The sequence below is a fragment of the Podarcis muralis genome, chromosome 7, assembly GCF_964188315.1.
Source record: "Podarcis muralis chromosome 7, rPodMur119.hap1.1, whole genome shotgun sequence".
NCBI lineage: Eukaryota > Metazoa > Chordata > Lepidosauria > Squamata > Lacertidae > Podarcis > Podarcis muralis.
Window position 1 is genome coordinate 41151838 of NC_135661.1, and position 25590 is coordinate 41177427.

Sequence of the window (25590 nt, forward strand, 5' to 3'; positions counted from 1 at the left end):
GCAGAATACACCCACACATAAAAACACCACTCTGGAGGGGCCCTTTGTTTTTGCTTGTGCTTGCATGTGCCAGCTGAGAAGGAACAGCACACTGGTTCTGAGCCAGTTCTACCATGAGCAGGAGTTTGCTGTCCATGAGCCACCAGGTTTTCCCTGTCAGGACCTAGGCCAGTCTTCTTCTGAGAGGTTTTGGACTGCAACTTCCTTCAGTTCTAGTTAGCATTCCCTAACGGATAACAGAATAGAATCATAGAATTGTAGAGTTGTAGAGTTGGAAGGGACCACAAGGGTCATATAGTCCAACCGCCTGCAATGCAGGAATCTTTTACCCAATGTGGGACTTGAACCCACAACCCTGAGATTAAGACCATTAATGAATGGTCTGATGCCAGTTGAAATTGAAAACATCTGAAGGGCACCAGGTTGGGGAAGACTCAGCTAAATGATGAATGCTTGGGAGGGAATGATCTGAGGAAAAGGGTAGGAACCAAAGCACATATCTTAACCAACAAGCTAAAAATGTGCAAGACATTGCATGTTCTTAGGCAGTATCTGCATCTGCCAAACCCATCAGACTAACAATTGTGAGGTACTGTCTGTAGCACCAAACATTTGCACTGCATCAGCAGCAGCCTAAGCACCCCAAAGCAGTAAACAGTGAGACTCTTCCCTGAGCAGCTCGTTGCAAAATGAGCTTGCTTCTCTGCTTGCCTATGAACACCTTCTTTACAATAAGGTAGCACAGCTGCATGCAAAACTTGCAATCTGTGCTAGTAATGGGATAGTAAAATTGGGCAGCTTGACACAAAAGCAACATTTGAGCTTGGAATGGGAAGAGGCAAAGTCTGAGTGGCCTGAGCAAAAAGAATGTGAACTGGTTCTCAGTGTGGAATTCTTCGGTACAGCACTGTTCTTGACTGAAGATATTATTATGGTTGGTTTACTAATAAAGCTGGATTAGTGATGTCTGAAGGTGCACAACCTGTCCTGTGACTCTCACTCCACTTTAGACTGTCTGAAGCCAGTATGGTCTTGGGGCACAGCCAACTTGTCAGCAAAACAACCCAGTCCTGTCCTGTGTGGCTTTGCAGATGGAAGAAAGCGGGTGTTGCAGTGAAGTGAGAGCAACAAAGAGGTGCAACCTGCTCCAGCCAGTCCTTGTTCCACCTTCCTTCAAAGTCAGCTTGAGTCTTAAATAGTGACATCCTTTTACTTCCGTCCCCCCCTCACACCCAATAAGATTGGCTCTGTGTGTGCTGCAATTCTGCACAAGCATGAATCATGTGGTACAGTGGTACCTCGAGTTACAAACGTTTCAGGTTACAAACTCTGCCTACCTGGAACAGTTACTTTGAGTTGAGAACTTTGCCCCAGGATGAAACCGGAAATTGTGTGCCGGCGGCACAGCGGCAGCAAGAGGCCCCATTAGCGAAAGCACACCTCTAGTTAAGAACAGTTTCAGGTTAAGAATGGACCTCCAGAATGAATTAAGTTCATAACTAGAGGTACCACTGTACCATGGTACCTCGGGTTACATACGCTTTAGGTTACATACACTTCAGGTTACAGACTCCGCTAACCCAGAAATAGTACCCCAGGTTAAGAACCCCGAGGTACCACTGTTCTGGGCAAAGAAATCAACTGTGTAACATTTTCAGCTTTCTAGCCTTTATTTTTGCAAAGAAAGGCTTTGAAGTTTGCTCTTACCATTGCCTCATATCTGTCTGAAGCACATTAAATTATACAGATGAATTTACTACATACAGTATTCAGAAATTCTTAATAAACACTGCAGAAAATAAATAACACAAAACAGATACAGTGTTACCTCGGGTTAAGTACTTAATTCGTTCTGGAGGTCCATTCTCAACCTGAAACTGTTCTTAACCTGAAGCACCACTTTAGCTAATGGGGCCTCCCGCTACCGCCGCGCCATCGGAGCACGATTTCTTTTCTTATCCTGAAGCAAAGTTCTTAACCCGAGGTAATATTTCTGGGTTAGCGGAGTCTGTAACCTGAAGTGTATGTAACCTGAAGCGTATGTAACCCAAGGTACCACTGTACATGGTGCACATGTACTTAATTAGCACAACTTGCGCCCAGTGTAAATTCGTTTCTTTCACGTTTTTCATGCTTTTTTGTAGGTGCAGAATCTAGATATTACTAATTTTAAAAAGGATGTGTACTGCTGTGCGAAAGTCCTGATTTCAGGCTTTCCACAAGTTAGCCACTTTGAGAAAAAGAAGACTAGACTAGATGGGCCTCTAGCTTTATCCAGCAGAGCTCTTCTGTAAATTTTTATTTTTAGTATCATCATCATTATTGTCATTATGAGTACATAGTGCTCTGACTTCCAGCACAGAGGGTGTACCTCCCCCCCAAAAAACCCCTCTTAAGTTCCAACACCTCACATTCTAAAATTAACTGCTCCAACCACAACAGCATAGTAGAGAGAACACCCCCACAAATGTACAAATGAGCCTTTCATGTAGAGGACAGAGGATCTGAAACCCAAGACGGGTGGACAGGGGATACGCCCCTGAAATGTGAGCCACACAAATAAAGGGCACCTCCAGATGACCTGTTTATTTAGAATTCATTCTTATTTGCTTGCACAAAGCTTATGCGGTGGTTAGACTGTGTCTGGTTTTTAATGAGCATTTGTTCTGATTTGTTTACAGGGTGGTTATATGACAATCAGCATTCTTCCAAAGTTGTTTGCATGGTGCTAATTCATCTTCATCTTAATCATTCATTCATCCCACACCTTTCAAAGCATTTCCCTGTCAATTGACTAACTGCAAAAAGGCTGTGTGTATGTGTGATACACAGTGGATGCTCAGGTTGCGAACATGATCTCTACCCGGAAGTAACCCATTCCGGTACTTCCGGGTTTCAGTGCATCCTTAACCCGAAAACGCGCAACCTGAAGCATCTGTAACCCGAGGTATGACTGTGTGTGTATATATGTATATATGTATGTGTGTGTGTGTGCGCGCGCCTGTGAGGTATATGAGATAGAGTGTTGGACTAGGGCCTGGGAGAGACTAGGGTTCAAATCCCTAATCAGCCATAAAGCTCACTGGATGACCATAAGCCAGTTACTCCCTCTCAGCCTATCCTACCTAATAGGGTTGTTGTGAGGATTAAACAGGTATGCAACCTTCAGCTCCCTGGGGGGGAAAAGGTGGGATGTAAATAAATTTGTTGGAAAACAGCACTTTAAACCACTTAAAATGTACAAACTTCAAGTTACAGCATGTGTCTGAATCCCTCCTGAAAAATCGTGACAGTCTGAAGTCCCCCAAAGGGTGTAAACTCCCCCTTCTTCCATGCTGCTATTGCCTCTCCCCTCTCCTTGCTGATTTATGAGCGTACAGGCCTCGGGTTGACATGTAGAAAGGATTTTTTTTTAAAATGTTGATCCAATTTTTTTTAAGGATTAGTCCTCTAAAACCAGGGCAGCTAAATAAGATGAATGGCGCGTGCAAGCTCCGTCGCAAACCTCTTAGGTTCAATGAGGCACACATACGAGCAAAGGCGTATAAATCTACCATTTGTTTCCTGGAACGGTTTAATTTATGGGGACCATATGGTAATGCCCCACACCAACCACTGGCGCTCAGCAAATCCCACAAGCCTTTTGAGTGGCAGCACTTACTGACTCCCAACTGGCAGTGTTCCACACAGCTGCCTGGGCATGACCAGCAGCTTGGGACACAGGTCACCCTCATCCTGGAACTGAGGAGGAGAGCTCAAGAAGGACCCAGGTGATGCTTTAGTTCCCCAGGGCTTGTTAAAGAAGATCTAGTCTGCTTGTCTCTTGTACAAATCATTCCTAGAGACTGCTTATCCTTAAAAGAGGAAGAAAAATGCCACAGCCCCAAGTTTAATTGGAAAGCAAGTGGCAGTGTTTAGTCACTGATATCCTACCTTTGTTTGCTGATGGGGCTAAAGGAGGCATACATAGGATTCCTAAGCAACCTCCAATCCAGGCACCAACCAGACCTGGACCAGCTTAGTTTCAGCAAGGTTAGTGGGTTGTATGCCTTCAGACCATGCTCTTTGTCACAGTTTTGTAAGAATGTAAGAGCCTGCTAGATCTGGCCAATGGCCCATCTAGCTGAACATCCTGTTCTCACTGTGGCCATCCAGATGCCTGTGGGAAATGAATGATGCAAGGAATGATGCAAGGAAAGCTTCAGGAATGGCAAGAGCTCCAGGTGACCTGTTGTGGTGCAAGAAGCTGCACTTGATGGACCAAACCAACAGTTCCACCTTGCCCAATGCTTTGCCTCCAACAATGATCAGCTAGATCAAGTGTAGGAAACTGGATCTGCCCCACCTCTGCAGGCCAGGCTTGACAGCTGGGTGGGGGCTGCCCACCTATCAATCACCTGATGGCATTCATATGTCATCTGGAGAGCCAAAGGTTCCCCACCCCTGTGTTAAAATACTCCAGTTTGGGACTGAGATCTTGACCACTTTCCTTTCTGGAATGTTTTCACATATAGAGCAAATGTTAGTTAAACATGATCCCAACTCTGTCTGGAACCTACACAAAGCCACCACTAATCAGTCCCTCAGCTGCCCACACCCCTAAATATAAGCATTCAACTTCATCAGAATTTCATCAACTTTTATTTTAAAAAGGTAAAACACACACCATATGTCTCACCCTGAGGACAGGAAAGTGAAGATACATTTGAAAGTGTGGGGGCAGTGTCTAGTAAAGCCTCAGAAGCCATAAGGAAGGCTGTATTCTATTACGTTATTCACAGAGTAGGCCCACTGAAATTATAAGGCCTAAATTAGCCATGTACCTTAATTTCATTGTGTCTGCTCTAACATGGGCTACCACCTATCCAACTCTTTGCTCATCTCCTTAATGAGTAGAAACAACGATTTAGGCAAAATAAGCATACCTATGCAGATTAGCACACCTTCTATATATAGGTCATAGAATTAAACTATTATTGGTGTAGAATTTACTCTGCCCTACCCTGGATGAACTAACATACTTCCATTTTGGCTTCTTGGCTCCTTTAAAATAGTGATATATGTTTTTGCTTGCTAGAGAGGTGTGGGAAGGTTATTTAAGGTAAGTATTTGGAGAGATTTCAACTGTTAAGGAAATGAGTCAATTGTAGGCTGGCCAGTGTTTAGCTAGAAGTGAAGGGAAACTGAACATTCAAAAGACATAACAGCCCCCTTCCCCTTACTGAATGCTAACCTGTAGTGGAGGACCTTCTAGCTTTGCAGAAAAACAAGTGTGGTATCCCAATGGAAAGATTACACAAGTCATGAGGGGAGTGGATGCATGCTTGCGACGTAACATACACCAGGTGTGTAAATATGTAATTAGGGAGTTAATACAGATCCAGGCTATGAGTTATCTGGTTCAAAGTGGGTGGCATGCTTGTTGCTACCAAGTCAAGCTATTTTAAAAGGTGGGCACACTCACACTGCACACTTTTCAGTACAACATGTCCCAAAGGGTTAATGTAAGGGGAATATGACCTGCTTTGAAACATGTGAGGGCCTGGCAATCTTAGGTGCAGATGTTGGAGAAATGCACCTCAAATCCCAGCTTAGACACAAAAACTTCCTACATCTCTGTGTGGCAAGTCATTTCTTAGGATAAGAGAGGAACTAAGAAAACATAAAGAGGTTTCTGAATGCCTCATAGAAACTGTCTATTTCCCTTTACATATTTCACACACACACACACACACCTGAAAGATGGTACAATAAATAAAAACAAATATATAATAATATATATGTATGTATGCGTACATACATATGTGGGTGCGGGTGGCGCTGTGGGTTAAAGCCTCAGCGCCTAGGACTTGCCGATCGTCAGGTCGGCAGTTCGAATCCCCGCGGTGGGGTACGCTCCTGTCGCTCGGTCCCAGCGCCTGCCAACCTAGCAGTTCAAAAGCACCCCCAGGTGCAAGTAGATAAATAGGTACCGCTTTATAGCGGGAAGGTAAACGGTGTTCTGTGTGCTGCGCTGGCTCGCCAGATGCAGCTTGTCACGCTGGCCACGTGACCCGGAAGTGTCTCCGGACAGCGCTGGCTCCCGGCCTATAGAGTGAGATGAGCGCACAACCCTAGAGTCTGGCAAGACTGGCCCGTATGGGCAGGGGTACCTTTACCTTTTTATGTATGCGTACACATACTTACATTCTATCATCTCTCCTAACCATCATATGAGCGGATGAGTCCCAAAGTGTTAGGATGGACGGTTTTACTTCTAACTACAGGTGAGGAATGCTGTCTTTGAATGGTTAAGAGAAAAAGACCAAAACATTCATATGGGAAAAGCTGCACATCTGAGAGGTAGATGATGAAGAAGAAGAGTTTGGATTTGATATCCCGCTTTATCACTACCCTAAGGAGTCTCAAAGCGGCTCAAAATCTCCTTTCCCTTCCTCCCCCACAACAAACACTCTGTGAGGTGAGTGGGGCTGCGAGACTTCAGAGGAGTGTGACTAACCCAAGGTCACCCAGCAGCTGCATGTGGAGGAGCGGGGACACGAACCCGGTTCACCAGATTACGAGTCCACCACTCCGAACCACTACACCACACTGGCTCTCTTCCAACTATGTCCTTTCCTAGCTATGTTGGTCTATTTGCAAGGGGAGATAAACACAGCAGAGCTTTAAAAATGTGACACACACCCCCCCACATCCCCAGCAGTGGTACAGCTATTTTGCTTTGTATGAATCTGTGAACTGGATACAACAACTAGTTGAAGGGATGTGGTTATGCACGTGAAGATTGGGGTTATGCCAATGAAGCTGCACGCTTCATTCTCAATGGCTAAGGTCACCAGGAACAGGAAACAAGGATATAGTCAGCCCCCTAATGGTGTCCCTGAAACATAGAAAGATTCACTTTCTCCATGTGGTTCCCATTCATCTTATGGAGAAACTGAAATACTGCCCTGGGAGGATACTATTGCAGAAAAAGCAAAATCTGCCCTCCACAGACAGACATGTGCAAATATCTGTGGGCACAGAGATATGTACTACCTTCTTGTTGTTGCTGTTTAGACGTTTAGTCGTGTCCAACTCTTCGTGACCCCATGGACCAGAGCACCTGCCTACCTAAAGGTAAAGGTACCCCTGCCCGTATGGGCCAGTCTTGACAGACTCTAGGGTTGTGCGCCCATCTCACTCAAGAGGCCGGGGGCCAGCGCTGTCTGGAGACACTTCCGGGTCACGTGGCCAGCGTGACATCGCTGCTCTGGCGAGCCAGAGCCGCACACGGAAACGCCGTTTACCTTCCCGCTAGTAAGCGGTCCCTATTTATCTACTTGCACCCGGGAGTGCTTTCGAAGGTTGGCAGGCGCTGGGACCGAACAACGGGAGCGCACCCCACTGCGGGGATTTGAACCACCGACCTTTCGATCGGCAAGCCCTAGGCGCTGAGGCTTTTACCCACACTGCCACCCGCGTCCCTACCTGCCTACCTAGTCCTCTACAAATACAAGCCGTCCCTCTCACACAGCCCACTCATCATAAAGGCAATTAGGACGTGGGTGGCGCTGTGGTCTAAACCACTGAGCCTCTTGGGCTTGCTGATCAGAAGGTCAGTGGTTCGAATCCCCGTGACAGAGTGAGCTGCCGTTGCTCTGTCTCAGCTTCTGCCAACCTAGCAGTTTGAAAGCATGCTAGTGCAAGTAGATAAATAGGTACCGCTGCGACAGGAAGGTAAACGGTGTTTCCGTGCGCTCTGGTTTCTGTCACGGTGTTCTGTTGTGCCAGAAGCAGTTTAGTCATGCTGGCCACATGACCCGGAAAGCTTTCTGTGGACAAACACCAACTCCCTTGGCCTGAAAGCAAGATGAGCGCCGCAACCCCATAGTCATCTTTAACTGAACTTAACCATCCAGGAGTCCTTGACCTAAAGGCAATTATACCTAATATGATACATTTTTATAAACACTTATGTGAGTAGCTTGGTGCTGCTAAAGGCTAGGGAAGAGAAACTCTTTGCTAAGTGCAGACTTGTGTAGGCTGAAAAGCTCTACCCCCTCAAGAGGATGTCTGCAAGCAACCCTGGAGCTCCCTGCCACAACATCTGGTGATGACAACTGGATTAAATAGTTTTTAACAGTGGGGGTCAGATACATCAGTGAGGTCTGTCAGAATGGCTAGGGTCTAACAGGGAGAGGGGACTGGTTTATTGGGTGTCTTTTGGTTATTGCTTTAACCTCTGTGGCTCTGCTCTATAGTTGGAGGCAGAATTCCATTGAATGCTAGCTGGGGGAGGGGGAGCAACAGCAGGAGTAGCCCTGCTTACGGGTTTCCCAAAGGCATGTGACTGGCCACTTTGGGAAACAAGGATTCTGGGCTAGATGGGTGTTCTCCATGAAGCAGAGCCCTTTTTACACGATTACAAATTGTCCCTCAGCGATGGGACACAGCCAACCAACTGGCCCCCAGCTTGCCTCATTCTCCTTTCCTTCTTCTCATAGCAACAATTTATGCTATTGCTAGAACACCCCCACCCCCCTAACCAACAGCAGCATGGCTCTCCTATGCTAAATGAACACTCAGTGGGGAGCTGCCATAGGGGAGGGGGTTAATTAAGGAGGAGGAGCTTGGGACACTCTGGATGGAGAGGGACTGAAGTACTGGGAATGATGATTAGTTATTAGCACTGCTGGCCTGCTAATGGATGCAGCACTCAGTGATATGTAATCAGCAAGCAATTAAACGTATATTAGGCTCTGATCATGGATTAATTAAACATGAAGTCTCCCATGTCTCCCACAGGCCTAGTGGGCAGCCCTTAGGCATTTTGGACACAGCAAAGAAGAAGAGCCCCAGCAGAAAAGTGCCCTAGGAAAGCAGTAATAGCAACAGAGCCAAACAGGGCAGTGTAATTGTTCTGAACTGAAGACACAGGACTTGTATCAATAGAGGCCAGTGTGAAGCAACGACCACAGTTCTTAACTGCTAAATCAGGGGGTTCATTTAACCACCCCAATAAATAGAACACATTTTAAACTTCTAGCTTTTTGCATTCACTGCTTTGTTTGTTCATGGGGTTGGGGGGAAGGATGCAGAGTTGCCATGTCCCCTGCCCTGCAGCTTCCTGTGTCCCTGCAGCAGCTGCCTTGCTAGAAAAGACTGGGCAAAGCACAGCCATCATAGCTTCAGCCTCACTTCAAGGCAAGAATCCACACCGGCTTTTAACTAGTGCCCTTATCTGGGAAGGCTGCCAATCTGTTTACTAAGATGTGGAGAGAGCAAGGGCACTGCTGCTCCTGCCTCAAGCCAGAATGCTGGAAAACACAGGGTGGATTTTTGCACCTCAGCTAATCAGACTTGTTCCAGCAAGCCCCAGGCTCAGGATTTCCCTCCTAGTATTTTCCCTGGGCTTCTGAGAAAAACAGAAAAATGCTCTTGAATGCATTCAGTTCCTCTGCCATCAAGTCGTACAAATAAGGGTGTGTGGCCCAGGAGTGCTCCCTGCTTAAGCTGCATTTGATGCAGTGCCGACTCAGTAATTGCTTGTGATCTGAAGACATCATGTTTTCTGGCTGCATACAACAGGGTAGGCCAGCGGATACCCTGGGGAAGGCAGTGTTTGATGAAAAGTAATGCAAGAGGAAGGCAGGCATGAGCAAAAGGAAAGAAAGCAGTTCCTCTGACTGCCAGTCGCTATTGCTGGTTCTTGCCTGGCTGTCACCTGCGGAAGGTCACCTGCTTGGCGTCAGATATTCTGGTTGTGGTGCTGGGGCTGATGTAAGCTAGAGTCCAACAATCTCTGGAGAGTACCTCGCTGGCTACCTCTGGTCTATTTTAATATGATCTACCTAACTATGAGCTCTTCAGAATCTCAGGCACAGAAGGCTCTTTCTCATCACCTCTCCCTGATCTATTCTTTGGGGAGGGACTATTGCATAGCTGTCAACTTTTCCCTTTTCTTGCGAGGAATCCTATTCGGAATAAGGGAATTACCCTTAAAAAAGGAAATGTTGACAGCTATGGACTATAGCACAGCAGTAGAGCACTTGTTTTGCATGCAGAAGGTCTCAAGTTCAATCCTGGGCATCACTGGGTAGGTTTGGGAAAGACTGGAACCCTGGAAAGCCACTGCCAGTCAGTGTAGGCAACACTGAGCTAGATGGACCAGTGATCTGTTTCAGTATAAAGCAGCTTCCTATGTTCCTATGCTAAGTGGAGGTGCAAGGGTTTGACCCCAAGTCCTTCTGCACACGAGCTACTGAGATATTGTCCCTCCCCTTCATTTGAGCTAATGTTGACAAATATAATTTCAGCTGATTTCCTAGTTTAATACTTTTTTAGCATCAACAATGTGCCAGGTGGCATATAGGGCAGAAGTGATGCAACCCATACACTGTGAAGTAGATAAAACATCAACACTGAGGTTAGGGCAGAGTGAGTATCCTGTGTTTAATACACAGTGATGCTGCCCCAAAGTTTTCCAATAAAGTTGGACAGATATTGCCAAAGATGCTTTGAGTATGACGATTCCTGCAATAAGCATTTATAAAGCCTCACCATATATTTGCATACAACTGAACTTTCTTTGATAGCCCCCAGTGGGGCACGTCAGACCTCATTTGGCCCACATTTTAAGAAAAGTACATTCAAATTGGAACAAGTTTGGAAGATAGCAAACACTTACCTTTTACAGTACAACAAATATGGTTAGCAATATGGAAAACATCTCATGAGAAAAGGAAGAAGGAACAGAGGGTTTTAGCCAATGTAAGTTCTACTCAAAGCACACACTTAAATTGATGAAACTAAATTAGCCATGTCCATCTACTTCAATGGGTCTACGCTGAGTGTGAAAAACCTTGGATACAATCCAATGAGTCTACTCTGAGTAGACGTTAGTTGGATAGAACCCAGAGTATGATCTGCTTCTGAAAGAGTACACTGCCCATTGTAGCTAAATATTGAACTGTACAACACACCCTTTGTCCCTAAGTGAAGAGCCTTCAAAACTCATTCCAGGAATGATGCTGGATCCTAGTATCATTGACTGAAGACTGCAAAAGACCCCCCTCTACCAAAGAGAGTTGCTTAAAAAACTTACAGGAACCCACTGGAGAAATCTACCCCTGCCCCTCTACAATGGTGTACAGACTCCACTTTTAGACATTAGAGGACACAAAGGCAATACTGTGCTGAGGGAGGAGGAATGAAGGAAGGCTGTTGTGTTTTGCGTTTTCACTCTCCTCATTCTCCCCCCTCCCCTTTGCTATCTGTCAGAAAATCATCCCTGTTACACAGATAAGAAATAATTGATGCAAAGGAGCCATCTGTTTGCAAATGTGAAGTATCTGCTCAATTAAGAGGGATCTGTCCAGCCAGATAAAGCATCTCTCCATCCCCTTCCTGGAAGGAGAGTGCCTCCTCGGCCTGACCATGTCCTCAAAGTCTCACAACCAATTAGAGTGCAGCCGAGTGATTTGGGCGCTAACTTGTTATCTGGTACCCCTTGGCACTTTTGCAGGGTGTGTGTGCCTGTGTGTGCGCCTTGACAGAGCGGGGAGTGGGGGTGGAAGCAGGGGTGTCTTGTTCTTCTACCAGTACACAAGACAGTACCAAAGTTGGACCAATGCTTCGGGGCAGGGGGAGCCAATAAAAAACCCTGCACTCGTGCCATGAACATACTCAGGGGGCAGCTATAATTAGGGTGCAGAAAGAGATCCCTGAGAGTTTTGTGGAATGGTTTCCCCTCCCCTTTCATACTAAAAGCAGCTTCAGGAGCACATGAGGTCTTGCCAGTGTTAGAGAACTCCAGAAGGCGACTGGACACTGAGGACCCAGCAACGTCACTTCCTTGGGAAAGCACAGACAAAGCTCAGGTCAGCAGATGGCAGATTTATTCCCTCCCTGGCCCATGAGTTAAAAAAAGAGAGAGAGACAAAAGATTCTTCAGCGGATGAATCTGATGCTGCTATTAACATGGAAAGATTGAGCTGTCAGCCAGCCTGGCTGCTACAGCGAGAGAGTCCTGACACTGGCAGTGTGTTACTTGAGAGTTGGCTGACCTATTAACATCTCCCTGTCCCTGCCAGGGGGTCCTACAGGGGAAAATGTCAGCTTCACTCCAGGGTGACTAAAGATATTACATGTTATTTAATTATTTGCAGAGAGAGTCAGAGGGAGGGAGGGAGGCAGAAGCTTGCGCTTTTAAACACTAGAGACATAGCTTGGATGGACATAAATTACAACATTGTGTGTGTGTGTGTGTGTGTGTGTGTGTGTGTGTGTGTGTGCAGATTAAGGAAGACAGTGTAAAAATCAGAATGGATTTTGGGCACAGCAGCCCAAAGGAGATGAAGAGAAACAAGTAAGTTGTCATCACAGTCAAAGGTTGCAACCAGGGGAGGCTATACAATGTGAGCAAGTGAGAAGGTGCCCACCCAGAAGCCCAACAACACCACATCAAAGCACAGGCAATTCCTGTTCTTGACACTTGGCATGATGGGAGGGAACATTTGAAATCTTTCTACCGTGTAGGCAATGCCATGAAGGATTGTGTAGTCACATAGGGAGAAAGGAGAACCTCTGTCGTTCCTAGACTGTCTTTCTGACCTAACCCATGGTCACCTTTTCTCAGATGCAAGACCAATGCTCTCAGGGCTGCTGACCTCACTTCCTGCATCCTCCCAGTTCTTTACCCTTACCTTGGGTAAAGAAACATATTTGTGTCTCTCTCCTGCTGAGAACAAAGGGCAGACATAATTCCTTTCATCTCCACAAGAAGCTTTTCTATCAAGCATGCATTTCCTTTAATAAACTTAGCTTTTGTGTTTTCCTGAACTGAGTCTCTGTGTGATTGCATCCAATGGTAAATAAACCATGCTCCTCCAAGCAGGGATTCATTGCTAAGCTCAACATCTGCTGATGCATTTCAGCCCCAAACACCATCATTGGGAAGGGCATGTGGTTCAGATCCTATAGGCTGACTGCTACCCTCTCCATTCCAGCCCACCCCCAATGCAGTTTCATCAGTGAACATCAGGAGCGCAACACGGGTGGCTGCTTTTGGGGTTTATGGAGGGGGTTCTTCAATTAAATTACACAGCTCGAGACAGACTTAAAGCATAATTAATTGGTGGCATTTGCTGCCTCCAGATATGAGGATGGCTGAAGGCTTTAAAGGCTTTAAAAGATTAGACAAATTCATGGAAATTGAGGCTATCAATTGCTATTGGTCCTGCTGCCTATAGGCAACCTCCAGGATCAGAGATCCCCTGCTTCTGGATCCCAACTACTGGGGACAAGAGCAGAAGAGGGCAAATGCCCACACATCTTCACTTCCCAAAAGCACATGGTGGATCCTGTGGGAAGCAGGATGCTGCTTCCAGGTTGCAGAGAGGAGAACTAGAGAGCTGAAAGGTCCTGGCTCTTCTAAAATAATAATAAGAAGAAGAATTTAATTGGGGCGGAAGAGCTCTGGAATATCAGCAGCTGTTAACTAAGTAAGGCCTCTCTGTCCAGAGGCGGTGTACCCCTGAATACCCATTTGCTGGTTGGCAACATGTATTCATGGTCTGTGGCATCACAGAGGGCTTTTTAAAGCCAAATTAATTTATTGTGGAGCTCACTACCACAGTAAGTGGAGTGCACAGGGCCTCTATTTTAGGGGACTAGACCAGGGGTCTGCAACCTTTAAGACAAAAAGAGCCAATTGGACCCATTTCCGAAGGAAAAAAAACATGGGAGCTGCAAAACCATTGTGACATTTAAAACAAATATATCTCCGGAGCCGCGATCTGACAGCGGGCGGGAAGGTGACGTCGGGACGGTGCATGACTAATGCACGCACCGCCCCCATGCGACGTCACAGCCAGTACAGCGCCCACCACAGTGGGGAGTGTCGGGGCGCACAATGCACCTCCTCCCCTTGCTAGAATCCGCCCCGGAGCCGCGGCAAAGGTGTAAAAGAGCCACATGCGGCTCCGGAGCCGCGGGTTGCAGACCCCTGGACTAGACAGACTGAGGGATGAGGATAGCTTATATCAATGGCAACTAGTTCATGATAGCTACATGGCATCTTTTGCCTGATAGCTCACCTCACATGGAAGAGAGCTGTAGCTCACTGGTAGAGTGCATACATTTCATGAAAAATGTCCCTGGAAGGCCTTTTCCAGTCAGTGAAAGAGGTAGACCAATGTTCTGACTTGCTGTAGGGCAGCTTTCTATGTTCCTATGTTTCCTCCATGCCTTGGCATCAGAGCTTCCCTGAGGTATCTGGCTAGCCACTTCTGAAAACAGGGTGCAACACAAGATTGACCCCTAGACGTACCAGCAGCCTCATGCCCACGGTTGCCTGAGAAATCTAAGAAGCCAAAAAAATCAGTGCAACTTTGAAATCAGTGGTTAAAATCAGTGTGGATTTTGAAAGGTCCGGTCCATCATGTTGATACAAAATGTCATCTGTCTCCAAACACAGACAAAAACAACCTCATTGATCTCAGAAACCACCATGCAAAATTTGGTTATGATATTTTAAGAGGTGCCCAAATGCATAGCAAACAGGCAAACAACTTTACAAAATATACTGTTATGAGTTTCGGGGGGAGTTGGCTGTATGCCAAGACCCTTCTAATCCCTATATTCAGCAAGTGTTAAAATTCAAATTCCTGGAATAGCCAGGCTAGCTTTCTAGTGAGAAAAGAATGCTAAGAAACAGTAGTGCTTAGGAAGGATCTGCCAATCATATACACAACAGCTCTGATGGCCCAATGGTCTGATTCATATTTGGATCATGGCCTGGGATACATGCTGCAAAATGAGGTGGTAGTAAGGACAATACAACCTCAGACTGCAGATATGTGTGGAGAGGGTAAAGGTAAAGGTACCCCTGCCCATACGGGCCAGTCTTGACAGACTCTAGGGTTGTGTGCTCATCTCACTCTATAGGCCGGGAGCCAGCGCTGTCCGCAGACACTTCCGGGTCACGTGGCCAGCGTGATGAAGCTGCTCTGGCGAGCCAGCGCAGCACACGGAAACGCAGTTTACCTTCCCACTAGTAAGCGGTCCCTATTTATCTACTTGCACCCGGGGGTGCTTTCGAACTGCTAGGTTGGCAGGCGCTGGGACCAAGCAACGGGAGCGCACCCCGCCACGGGGATTCAAACCGCTGACCATGCGATCGGCAAGTCCTAGGCACTGAGGTTTTACCCACAGCGCCACCCGCGTCCGGAGAGGTATCACTTTATAATTATTTGCCACTTAAAAAAAAAACTTTTCCTGTAGGTAAACAATTAGCATATCAAGGAGAAAGATTCTAACTCAGCCTGATCCCCATGTTCTAGATTTCTATTTGTAAGGAGGTTTGTTTGGTTTGATTACATGGGGAAGTATTAAAAAATATGATACCTCCATCTGAATTGGAACAGTCCTTTATACAATCCCAGGACTCTGCCGCCCAACTCATTCTGCTGCACGGATAATGTGTGATGAGCAAGTGATATGCACAGGGGGAAAGTGGCATCTTCTGATCTGAGAGAGGAAAATAGGGTGAAGAAAGAGACCACGTAAAGTGTAACAGGAAGGGAATGTGGTGACAGTTCTCAGCTCTCCCAGAGAGCCTACAAACCTGGCAGGGTCCCAAGCTGCTGTGGTTTGGAGCCCTCTTGTGGTCTGAATGGCAGTTGCAACCCTATTCAACTCCAACCACAAAGGTGCCACAAACTGGCGAGCTGTGCATGAGCTGCAAGTGAGCCAAGCTACACACTGCAGAAGTGGAAGGCAAAAATCCTTGGGGGTCACAGGCCAGATCTAGGAGGGGGAGTTGAATTCCCAACATCTTCCGGAAGGGCTGGGAGACAAACCCCTGTCTGAAATTCAGGAAAGCTGCTGCTACTCAGTTTAGACAATACAGACTCAGTCCAAGGCCACTTTCTATGTCTATGTGCCTTGGTTATGTTCCTGTACCTCCCCACTCCCAAAAAACATGGGAAGAAGCACCAAAAGCCTATGCAGGACAAAAAAAGAACCGTATTTTTCACTCTATAAGACACACCAGACCACAAGACGCACCTAGTTTTTGGAGGAAGAAAACAAGAAAAAAAATATTCTGAATCTCAGAAGCCAGAACAGCAAGAGGGATCGCTGCACAGTGAAAGCAGCAATCCCTCTTGCTGTTCTGGCTTCTGGGATAGCTGTGCAGCCTGCATTCGCTCCATAAGACGCACACACATTTCCCCTTACTTTTTAGGAGGGAAAAAGTGAGTCTTATAGAGCAAAAAATATGGTAATCCCATCGTGACACGCCCCCCCACAAGCAACAATTGAAGCACTGTAATTGATTTTTATTTAAATTTTAAAAAGCCCACAGAATATTATCTGTCAAGCAGCAGAAATGCTGAGAGACATTTGTTGTGGGGCTTAAAGCCAGGGCTACAGAGCTTCAAGAAAAGGATCATTCCTAGCTTTCCTTCCTGCCATTTCCCATCATTGCTCCAGCCTCAACCCCCTGGTTAACAATACAGATTATTTCCAAATTACTTATTCTCAGAATAAATCATGAAATATAGATATTGTTCATCTTCACGCAGTAGTTCACCTGACTGCTGACATATGTCACTGTGAACTACAGCATGATGAGAGTGCGTAGATGGACAACCAGAACAGACTAGCCTCCCTCCTCCCTCACCAGCCTGGTGATATGCGGCTGCCACCACTGAATAACATGAGGAGTTGGCCCAGGCATTGGGAGGAGCAGCACAGTGGAGAGGAAGGCACCCAGAAGCACCAGCCAACCTGGGAATTCAGGGATGCTGCTGCTGATTAGCATACAGAGTCAGTCTGGGTGGTGGAAAGAGGAGTAGGAAGAAGAGGAAGGTGTCCAGAAGCAGTGGCATGAGGATCTACACTGGTGGCATGAGGCTGAGTGGGGAAGATCTAAGGAGTTACCATGGGGGAAGTAAGTAGGGAGAGGGAAGTAAGGGGGTGGGGGAGTGAGAGGGGAGAGGTAGGCAACTGGAGCAAGCAGAGGCACAGCCCCAGTATATGAAATCTGCATAATATACTTCATATGGGAATTTGTGTATTGGAATTTGCATTACCTCAGTGCCAAGTGTGTACAATAAATTGGTCATACGGTTTTGCCACTTTCCCCACAGGATAGGAGGGGGGAAACCAACCAACCAGCAGTTGCTCATCTGCACACACAAATGCATTTTAAGAACACATGCAAATTTAGTACCTGCTCATGGGGGGGGGGGGGGAGAGAAAGAACAGCCGGGCAACAGAGATAAAACTCGCCAGGTGTCAACTCTCTTGCTTCTGTTCTTAAAAGAGGGAGCCCAGTTCCTAACAGCATGAGTCCCTTTTCTGAGTCTGTGTTCCTCCTCTGAATTAAAGGAGATAATTTCCCATCCTTTTGTCCCCCCACCCTGCCTAAGAAGCTGACACCTGTGCAAACATTTTCAAAAGCTTCTTGGCATACAGGTCGGCCGGCAAAGAGGAGCGAGCCTGCTCCTCCTCAGCCCCCAGCTCATCTTTTTGTTGGTAAAGCCGCCAAGCCGTTCTGCTCATGCTGTGGCTGGCTTTATTGGTGCACACGACTTGCCATCCTCCCTGCTGTAATTGCAGCAGTGGCTGTGGGAGGCACAGCACTCAACGCGCTTGTTAGCCCAGACGCTTTGAGCTGCCTCTGAGCTCCTGGGAGCTGCTGCCTCCCAATTTACAACACAGACAATCGGGCATCCACTGGCTGCATCTGCCTGCGCTGCTGGTTTCTGAGTGGCAGTGGCACGCTCTCCCCTTGTGCAGGTCCCTGGTGAAGCTTCTTTGAGCACACCAATTCTCTCCGCAAAATAAAACCTACAAACCATGTGCTCAGATCAATACGAGAGGCCCTGGTGTGCGTCCTTCTGCAGACACTGGTATGAGGGTGCACACACAAGAGACAGGGCCTTCTTGGTTGGGGGGGGGGGGCCTTCATTTCAGAATGGCCTCCCTCAGGAGACCTATTTGGATCCATCTCTCTTATCTCCTTTGGTGGGTGGCAAAGACATCTTTTTTCTAACAGGCTTTTGGATTTAATTCTGGCTGAATTGTTTTCCATTTGTCTGCGGCTTTACCTTCTATCTGTTTTGTGACTGTATTTATAAAAATCTACTAAACTGAAAGGTAAAAGAGATCCAGGGTTGAATTTTGGGTCACCCCTGCCAAACTAGAAGCCTTTGCTGCTGCTCCTGGGAGGCCAGAGGGACATTGCTGCTGCTGTGAATGATGGAAGAAAGCCTTGCTCCCTGCTGCAAGGCCCATTTCCACCCGGCCTAGGGGACAGGGCCCAGACTCACCTTGAACAGCTAAAAGAGGCTTCTGGGAGGCCACTGGGACATTGCTGGAACAACTCTTGGGTTGGGGCAACTAGCTAAAATGTTTTAAACGGTTCTAATTTTGGTTCTTCTGTTTTGTTTTTGTCAGGTTGGTGTTGGTTAAATGTTTAGTTGGGGTTGCTGGTTATTTTAATTTGGGTATAACTGTAAACTGTTTGTTCTTCTTATTATTTTTGTTGTTGTTGATTTTTATTTCTTTATTGGCTTGTTGCTTGTATAGGATATTTTGTTTTTTAATGTTCAGTGTTTTATTGTGTTTTTATATATGTTGTAAGCCACCCAGAGTTGCTGGGAAAAGCCAGTTAGAGAGGCAGTATATAAATTTAAAATTATATTATTATTATTATTATTATTATTATTATTATTATTATTACTGCTACTACTACTACTACTACTACTACTACTGGTTTCAGATGTTGTGGGTCCTCCTAAGTCACTCTGAACATGCTCAAAAGCACTTTCGGCTTTTATTGCATATCACTTCAACCATTGTAGGCCTGATTCCTGGCACAGATTCTGACACTGGACCTAGATTAGTGCTGGTTCAGAAATGAAGGTATTTTGGTTATAGAGTGGGATCATAACTCAAAGGGACCATCTGCTCTTTGCTTACAGAAGTTCCCAGGTTCCATCCCTCCCATCTCCAGTTAAAAAATAGGGGTGTGAGCCTGAGGTCTGTGAGCCAAATACACCCCCTTCAGACCTCTCTATCTGGCCCTCTGAACTCTCGCCAGACCACACCCACCCTCCCTCCCAAGACTAGGCCCCTCACTGGCTCCTCCTCCTCCTCCTCCTCCTCCTCCTTCTTCTTCTCCTCCTCCTCCTCCTCCTCCTCCTCCTCCTCCTCCTCCCCCCCCCCAACAACTGTGTTTGCCTGACTGGAATGGGTCCTTGAACTCTGATAATGCAGCTTGCTCATCAGGATGAAGAATAGAAAGGAGGGGGTGTAGAAGCTAGCCTACTGCACAAAGGTAAAAATGTAAATTTGTCAGTCTGGCCATTTTTGCCTCCGGCTCCGCACACCATGTACCCCACTTCCTACCCCAAGAAGGTCACTCAGAAGGAAATGAGAAAAGGTTGGGCTGAAAAAATGTTCCCCACCTCTGAGTTAAAAGAATCAGGCAGCAGGTGATGGGGGAAAGACTTCTGTCAGCCTGAGACCCTTGGAAATTGCTTCCAATAGGTAGGTGCTGGGTCAGATGAGGAAATAGTCTGACCTTGTAAAGTGGTACCTCGGTTTACGAACTTAATCCATTCTGGAAGGCCATTATTAAACCGAGGCGCGCTTTCCCTAATGAGGCCTCCCGCCACCAGTGCCCTTCCACTGTTTGGATTCCGTTCGTAGACCAAGGTAAAGTTCGCTAACCGGAACACCTACTTCCAGTTTTGCGGAGTTTGTATACTGAATAGTTCTTAAACAGGGATGTTCTTAAACCGAGGTACCACTTTATAAGGCAGCTTCCTAGATAAGGCTAAAACAAAGGTGGGGAAGAGAGAGGCTTGAATTTTTAAAATGTAAAGAAACCAAACAAACTTGAAATTAAACAATGAATCATCACACACATGGCTCTTGGCTGCTGTAATTTTAGAATGAGCTCAGAGAGATGAAACTGGGGAAAGGACAGTCCACCAAAATACACCTTGGAAGGGAGACAAGGAAGCCTTCTAGCTGGAGGGAGAAAGGAGGCAGCCTGCAAAAGCATGTCAGCAGACCCTGGTGTTTTGGGCTGTGCCCACTGGCTAAATGGTCCCCCTCTCTCTTAGTCTGAAGATGATAATGTACCAATGAGGGAAAGGGCCACAGAGGCTCAATGGTAGAGCACCTGCTTTGAATGCAAAAGGTGACAAGTTCAATCCAAGTAGGGCTAGGAGTGTCCTTTGACAAGCCCTGGAGAGCTGCTGCTGGTCCGTGTACTCAGTTTCAAACTACCATATTTTTCGCTCTATAATACGCACCAGACCACAAGATGTGCTTAGTTTTTGGAGGAGGAAAAGGAAAAAAATATTCTGAATCTCAGAAGCCAGAACAGCAAGAGGGATCGCTGCGCAGTGAAAGCAGCAACCCCTCTTGCTGTTCTGGCTTCTGGGAGAGCTGCGCAGCCTGCATTCGCTCCATAAGACGCACACACATTTCCCCTTAGTTTTTAGAAGGGAAAAAGTGAGTCTTATAGAGCAAAAAATATGGTAGATGGACCCGTGGTCTGACCTCATATAAGGCAGTTTGATATACTCCTAACATTAATGATTTTTTACTGAATTCTATCACAGTTGATCACAATTATCTCCTCCAGAAATCCCTTCTCTTTGTACTTATTTAATAGATGCTGAACTTCTATTTCCAGTATGTGTAGGGCAAAGTGTATTTGCACCTCATACTGGGGCTTACCTGCCCAGATCCATCCACCTGGGAGAAAATACAGAATATACAATGAATTCATCAGCAGTGATGTGCCTGAGCATGTTCAGACTTTCCACAATAGGCCTCCACAATGTATCTGGGAGACCACTAAATTGCAGTTGTCAAGAAGTTCAATGCTACCACTTGTGGAATAAATTAGGACAATGGATTTTGATCGCACTGCATGTATTAATTGCCTTGACAGTGCCAGGATGTCTGCCTTATCAACAACTGATTCTTTGTATAGGAATGGCCACTGTAAATTACATACTTATCACCCTCTGTACTTTTCTGCATTTCATTTCCTTCTGACCTCTCTATTTACAAGTCCACTCTCCCCATGCTCCACCCCCAAAAGAAGCAGTGTGTACCTATACTTGTTATTTAGAATAACATTTAATATATCTGATGAAATGAAGGGTAATCTAGGAAAACCTATGCCATATTTTTTTAAAATTTTTAAGGTGCCACAAGACTCTTTCTTGTTTTTGCTGCAATAGACTAGCATGGCCACCGCTCATGAAGCATCTACCAGCCAGTCCAAGAGGTCATACCTGAACTGGGATCCCACCTGAAGTGGTGTGGGAGAAAGGCAGCCCTCTCTTTGCCTTTCTCCCCATCCTGATGGCTCTTTCATGAAAAAAGCCTTGGTGGATCAGAACAAAGGTCCATCTAACCAAGGCATCCCCAATCTTTGGCCCTCCAGATGTTTTGGACTACAATTCCCATCATCTCTGACCACTGTTCCTGTTAGCTAGGGATCATGGGAGTTGTAGGCCAAAACATCTGGAGGGCAGCAGGTTGGGGATCTAACCTGTTGCCTGGCTGTCCTGGTTGGGGCTGATGGGAGTTGTAGTCCAAAAACATCTGGCGGACACCCGGAGTGGTATTCAATGCTAGCCCTACTCAAGAGTAGACCCACTGAAGTTAATGGACATGACTGACCTTGGTTAAGTCATTTTAATTGGTCTAGTCTAAGTAGGATTTAGTGGGGAAGGCTGATCTAGTCCAACATCTCGTTTCTTGCAGACGCCAACCAGATGCTTCTCGCTGGACATGAAGGCAACAACCCTTCTTTCCTGTTGTCATCCAACCTCCCCCTGTGACTGATACACAGTGGTACACTGCCTCTGGATATGGAAGTTCCATTCAGCCACCATAGTTCATAGCCACTGATTTACTTCCTTTTAAAACTGTTACGCTAGTGGCCATTCTGCCAACGAATGATGGAGGTCCCTGTTTTAATTTCTGGCATCTCCAGGGAAGCCCGGGAGAAACTCCTGCCTACAACCTTGGAGAACTACTGCCAGTCAGTGTAGAGAATATTGAGCCAGATGGAGCCAGAAGGGAGCTTTCTATTTCCTGGTGGCAAGCTTATACACCAGTATGGCATAAGGGCCAGCTTTAATCAGCCTCTTTGACCCCTGCCTATCTTTAAAGATAAAGGGGTGGGTGGTGGTTTGGGGAAGTACCCAAAACATCTCCTGCACATGCCATGATCCTTTGCACCACCCTGAAACAGCAGATGATTTTGTCTGCCCCATGACCCCACAGAGGCTACTCAGCCCACACTTGGTTCCAACCACCTCACATTTGCGTGGCTTACACAAAACAGCTGTCCCCTACCCCACCACCACCATGCACAGACTGCTGCCCACTCCCACCCCTTCCTCAGTCACAGGGAGCGGGAGGGAGGGAGCAAGTGTGGATCAGGGAGGAGGAGAAGGCCCTGGAATTGTTCGCTGGCTCTTTACAATGGGGACTGTGCAGACGGATCCAGGGTCAGGGGTGAGAACAGCTATAAGTGGCTTATGCCTTTTGTGAAGGGGGTTGAAGTGACAGCCCAGCGGATTAACAAAGACGTCCTCTGTTTTCCGGCAGGTCATGTGGAAAGCGCCCAGTCGACCCCTGTCACTTTGCCAGCAGAGCAGACGCGTGTTCGAGAGCAGAGCAGGGAGGTGGCGCAGGGCGAGGGGGCAGGTCAGCATGCAAACAAGGGGTTCAGGGGGGTGTTCAGAATGGGGGGGGGGGTAAAAGGCTGGAGCAAGCGGCATTTCAGCTTGCTGCTTCTAAATTGTCCAGCTAAGCGCAATCGCTTGGCAAAGCAAAAAAACGAACGAACTCAAGCGGCAAAATTGTTCGCATGGAAGCAGCACAGCTGTGAGTGACTCAAGCACCAAGAGAGTCTTGCGGCGGGGCGGGGGGAGTGAGGGGGGCAGGCAGGCTAGGCAAGGTAGCAGCAGGTCCTGGCAGGAAGGCGCTACTGAGTTCAGTTACAGCCACATCATACATTTGAAATATTGTGATTCTGCTTTATCAGTAGTGGTTTTCCCCAAAGAATCCCGAGAACCGTATTTTATTAAAGGCGCTGACCTCACAGACACTTTCCAGCTCCTTTAATAAACTACAGTTCCCAAGATTATCCATGTCTGTCAAAGTTCTATAAGACTGTTTTAAATGCATGTTGTGGGTGTGACCTTCTACTCTGCACTCTGCCACTTATTGACTACGTAGCCTTGAAAATTTCTCCTAGTACATCCAGATCCGCTTGCAGTGGATTCAGAGAAACAGACGAGCCGACAAAGACCATCATGATGGAGAAACTGTTTCTTGCCACCATGTCTGTTGGTGTGAATGCCAATCCTAGCTGAGATCGTTGCTCCTTGTCTCTGCCTCCACATTTTAAGGACATTCAAAAGGCGGCTCAAATAGGGGCACAGATATTCCTCATTTCCTACTTCCAGAGCCCTAGAATACACCTTTGGGTCACACACATCCTTGGGGCTGGAGTCCCAATAACATCTGGAGGGTCACAGGCTGCTCATGCCCAGATTTTTTGGGAAGGAATGGGGGGACAGAAGGGAGTTCTTAGGTGCAGGTCTGAAATTCCCTTCTTCTTGCAAAAAAACACACACATACACAAAACAAAACACAGATTCACTGCCTCAGCTGCTTATCTGGATCTACCCCCTGGCCCAGATTCCTCTTCTCCATCACTCCTTTCAAAACTACGGATATCATTACAGGAATTATTAAACAGAGAGCAACCCCTGACCCCTCTGCTGCTCCAGTGAGCTGGGAAGCAGAAGAAATCAGGGCGGTTGAGGGAGTGCATGGGTCATTGCCTCCCCAGCAGTGAAATGAAAGGATCTCCCTATGGTTGGAAGTGGTTGGCATAAAACGGATTGCACAGCTACAGCCGCACACTGTATCTCTTCCACAAAGATGGAGGTGGCTGGTCACTTTATCTGCAACCATTTTCTCAGCATGTAGGTGTCAATTGCCTGACTAGATCAAGGATGGGGAACCATTTTCAGCCCAAGGGCCACATTTCCTCCTGGGCAACGTTTGGTGGGGGCACATGCTAGTGGTGGGAAGGACCAGAGGTAAAGTGTGTGGAGCAATGAACACAAATATTACCTCCGAACAGAAGTCTAGCCCCTACACACATTCATACACCCCTCCGTATCCTCCATCCAGGCAACCAAGAGGCATGATCAGAGTTCAAGGACAAATTTTGGCCAGGCAAAAGCACTCAAGGAATCTACAAAACAAGACCAGTAAGGGTGTGGCCTGCAGAAAGACGGTGCAGCTTGGGAAAAGACTGAGGGCCTGCTAGAGAGTCATGGAGGGCCACATCTGCCCCCCGTCCCCCAGTCTGAAGTTCTCCACCCCTGGTCTGGATTGTACAGGCTGATCCATGAGGGGCTTGTGAGCAGATGGCCCAAGACTCACAACATAAGAGCCCTGCTGGGAGGTATCCTGCTTTTTTTGGTTGTGCCATAGCACAGGAGTGTCCCTCCAGATGGCAATAATGCAGTAACGTTGGCAAAGCATAACAGAACAACTAATAAAAAGGAATAAGGTGTGGATAGATTCAAATCCACTGCAAATGCACTATTATTGTATCAATGACATGTTGCAGAACACACCCGCAAAAAAACCACCAGTGTGGAGGGGCCTATACTCTCTGTGCGTGTCATCTAATTTTCCTTCTACCCTTGTCTCACCCACATTTATTTCTGCCTTTCATATCTTCTCTCACCTCCCCCCACTTCACTTTTTCCATCTCTCATTTTCTTTCTCTCTCTCCCTCTGCAATGAAAACCATTAATTCGGCTGTGAAAAAAAGCCTAAGAAGTCACAAGCAAACAGATGTCCCAGAAGATGCCCTATGACCAGATTGTGGTTTGGGAACAATACTGAGCGAATATTTGGCCCAACTTGTCAAATCTTCCCCTGTCCTAACCCTTCATAGTTTCTATTTTTGCTGCCCATGGATCTACTGCAAAAAACAACAGAACAGAGACTGGAGAAAGAGAAGAGAGTCTTCCCAATGCAGAGCACAAAATACAATGAAACCCTTAAAAATCATGAAGTAGGAACATGCAGTCTTTGTAAGTCATTTCCCAGTGGTGGTCAGAGATGGGTCACAGAACCTCCTCCCTGGGTGCTCATCTCCAATGCCCCCCTTTGTAATGTGCCCACTGGAGATGCCAGACAGACAAACATCCTCATTCCCCGCTCCCCTTTTAATGATTGATTTTTTAAAGCCCTGCAGCACCCCCAACAGGTCATCTTTGGATTTCGCAGGGACTTTTAAAGCAATGGTTAAGGTACACTTCTAAACAAATGAGCACCTCATTAACAGATCCCATTCAAATCATTATTCCTCTATGCAGCAGAGAAAAAATGCCTTCTCTGCATGTCTGTCAGACAGAGTTTAAGAAGACACAAAAGCTTATGTCCCCTTGGTCATAATAATAGATATACCCAAAATCTTTTTGTTATCTTATGAAGAGTTTTTGGCTACCAGCCATGTAAACTACAGAG

General features: G+C 46.6%; 1 protein-coding gene across 3 annotated transcripts in view; it reads right to left on the minus strand.

Moving 5' to 3' along the window:
• Positions 1-25590, minus strand: part of GSE1 (Gse1 coiled-coil protein) — a 374856-nt gene that overhangs the window by 262411 nt on the left and 86855 nt on the right. The window lies entirely within an intron of this gene.